We start from the raw sequence: 3,510 nt of genomic DNA on the forward strand, positions 1-3,510 counted from the left end.
GGTCAGGAGTTTGAGACCAGCCTGGCCAACATAGTGAAACCCCGTCTCTACTAAAAATACAAAAATTAGCCAGGCATGGTAGCACACACCTGTAGTCCCAGCTATGCAGGAGGCTCAGGTGGAAGAACCACTTGAATCTGGGAAACAGAAGTTGCAGTGAGCAGAGATCAAGCCACTTCAATCCAGTCTAGGCAATAGAGCGAGACTCTATCTCAAAAACAAATACATAAATAAAATGAGGTTTCATAGAGAAGTTTCTAAGTTAACACATACAGAGATTTACAGCCAACTACTGAAATTCCTGGAAGGGCGTGCCGTGATAAAATATGAACTCCTGTGCTCGCTTCGGCAGCACATATACTAAAATTGGAACGATACAGAGAAGATTAGCATGGCCCCTGCGCAAGGATGACATGCAAATTCGTGAAGCATTCCATATTAAAAAAAAAAAAATATATATATATATATATGAACTCCTTTTTTTGCCAACTCATTTGGATACTGAGAAATGATTTGCATAAGGTGAAACTATGAAGTCAGAAGTATGTTTAGCTAGGCCTTCATTTCTAGATCCCTAAAAAGAACTACTTATCTCTAAGTGATGCAAACCTATTGGGCTTATTGTCAGAGCCCATCTGTGTTGAAAGCTTGATTTTGGCTGGCTTTTGCACAGAAATCCCTGCTTCCACTTGCTGGTGGAGCAATTTGTTCTGATATTTAAGAGTGGTCTACCTAAATTGCAATTGTGTAAAAAGCCTCAAAATTTGGAATACTGAGGCCATTGCCACATTTTAACATTTAATGTACACAGTTATTTGTCCATTTATTTATTCCACATATATTGTATATATTTTCAAGCACCTGCTGTATATCAGATACTTACTCTACTGGTGTTAGTGATAGCAGAACTAGTCTGTAGGGATCAGACCTGAAACAAGTGTTAACATGACAATATTATAATTTATTTTATGGGAGTATGTCCAAGTCAAAGCAGTACATAAGAAAAGATGCACCTAAAACTATGCAGTCAAAAACATCTTTCTTAAGAGATAGTATCTGAGCTGAAACATTAAAAATAATAGAAGTTTTGGGGAGAGTGAGAGAATAGCATCTCAGGCCGGGAAACCAGCAAATACCCAAAGCATGTGATTAGGGAGGGTTATGTATATTCAAGTAATGTTTGCTGAGGGGATGAATAGGTGGGTGAGTGGATGGGTGGGTGGATGGATGGATGGATGGATGAGTAGATGGATACATGGAGGTGAAGAAATCTCTACAGGTTGTGTATTTTCCAAGACTCCCCTCAACCCAGATGTAAGCTAGTTCTTCTTCCTTACAGATCTCCAGTGTGTCTTGAAGTTTGATTACAATTTCCCTAGAAGACATTTAGTTTTTCTCACTCCATTAAGTTAAAATTTAAAAATCCTGACATTGAGGGGGGTTCATTCTAATGCCCATTTTAAGCAAGTGGGATGCTGACTACAACCCATGTGAGACCAGTGCTGAGCTGGGTGCTACAGAGAGATTCAAAGAAGATGTGATCCAGGCCACCAATAAATTATTAAGTCATTGGAAAAACAAGAGTATATACTCAAAAAGTAAAATAAAGCTGTCAAGTACCAAATTGTATGATTTGGACTCAAAGTTGGGTTTGGGTTGTTCACAATCATTAATACAGCAGAAGCATCAATGTTTCTCTCACAGACAATTCTCTGGAACACCTTGGAGATAAGATTCTTTGAGCTAGTTGACAGAGAATGAATATGGTCAACCTGAAGAACTCCAGATTCTTCTTCTCAATGACTGAATGCTTGGTCTGACAGAAACTTTCTTTGCTTGCTTTTTCCCTTCTCCTTTTCCCACTCCCCAATGACTCTCTCCTCTCCTCATTGTCTGTTTCACATTCATAATTATAATGGATAGTATAAATTGAATGGGATTATAGTATAGATTGAATGGGATTATAGTGTAGATCGAATGGCATTATGAAACTCAGCAGCAGCAGACAGAAGGAAGGCTGGGTAAAGTCTCAGGATGACTAATCAAGAGGCAGAGTTTCTGGGAGCTGAGCAGATCCTCGCTTCTTCACTTGCAAGTGAAGCACATTTCTCAGTCTGCCAGACCAATTCTTTGTCTTCTCTGCATTGGATGATGATCTTCTGACTCTTGTCACAAGATCATCAAAAGGCATTGTTTTACAAAGGTCCTTGGATATTAATTTTTGTACCATCCTGGATCTGTCCAGTACTTAAAGACAGATTTATCATTTCTCTAAAGACTCTTATATTTAAATCTCTGCAGAGAAAGTTGAGACAATAACTGATAATAAAAATCTTCCCTAAATTATCTGTGCGTTGTAATATATTAAGAATATTAGTTATAAATGTTAATATTTGAAAAAGCTCATTTGTAGCTCACAGAACTAATGCTGACATATTTAAGACATTTGCTGTATCTTTGGACTCAACAATGCTTCTTCTAAGAATTTATGTATAAACATAATTACATCTATGAAGATGATCACAAAGCTTTGTAATAAAAAAATTGGAAACAACTATAGGGAAATGTTCAATACATATTATGGGATATTATGCAAAGAAAAATGGTGGTATAGAAAAATGTTACAGACAAAGGAAATATTTGTAATATATTAAAAGTTAGTTTTAAATTACTATAAACAATATCAGCTTGTGTTAGTAGGAAATAAGATAAAATTGTAACACGATGATATTCACATTCTACCTTCAAAGTGAATTCAATCTTTGTCTGCTCAGGTTCCTCATATCACTGCCGCCATGACCCTCAAGCTACCTTCACCATCCCCATCAGTGACATATTATCTTAAGAGAAGGCAAGGGCTAAGCCCAGTGGCTCAGCCTGTAATCCCAGCAGTTTGGGAGACCGACGTGAGTGGATGACCTGAGGTCAGGAGTTTGAGATCAGCCTGGCCAACATAGTGAAACCTGTGTCTGCTAAAAATACAAAAAATTAGCTGGGCGTGGTGGTGGGCACCTGTAATCCCAGCTGCTCAGGAGGCTGTGGCAGGAGAATTGCTTGAACCCAGGAGGTGGAGGGTGCAGTGAGCTGAGATTGCACCATTGCATTCCTCCCAGGCAAGAGAGTGAGACCGCATCTCAAATAAAAGAGAGAGAGAGAGAGAGAGAGAGAGAAGGCAAGAATTTGCCTTGTTTTCTCAGCCAAATTATTTATGTTTTGTGATGTGTAATCAGAATAATGGATAGAGAACAGGAACTAAAGAGGAAGAAAAAGGAGCAAGACTTCCACCAAAAGGACAACTAAATCTACATAATAAAGTGCTACAGTAGGAGTATAGAGAAAAAGTATCTTGAGCTGGGGAAAAGGAAGAATTTATCTAGGGGGTGTGGAACAGCATCAGGATATGAGGAAACAGAATAGAAGAGGAAGAGAGTCTTTAAAGTTTATTATGAAAATGTATTTGAATCCTTTCATGGTCTTGGAAAAGTGGCAATGAAGAATTTGAGTTCTTTA

At 38.1% G+C, this 3,510-nt stretch overlaps 1 non-coding gene across 1 annotated transcript; it reads left to right on the forward strand.

The window, feature by feature from the left end:
• Positions 1-336: 336 nt before the first annotated feature.
• LOC119466775 lies at positions 337-443 on the forward strand. Its single transcript, XR_005195242.1, has one exon. It is a non-coding gene; the product is annotated as a U6 spliceosomal RNA (small nuclear RNA).
• The last annotated feature ends 3,067 nt before the right edge of the window (positions 444-3,510 follow it).

This window comes from Cebus imitator, unplaced genomic scaffold, assembly GCF_001604975.1.
Source record: "Cebus imitator isolate Cc_AM_T3 unplaced genomic scaffold, Cebus_imitator-1.0 Scaffold227, whole genome shotgun sequence".
Lineage (NCBI taxonomy): Eukaryota > Metazoa > Chordata > Mammalia > Primates > Cebidae > Cebus > Cebus imitator.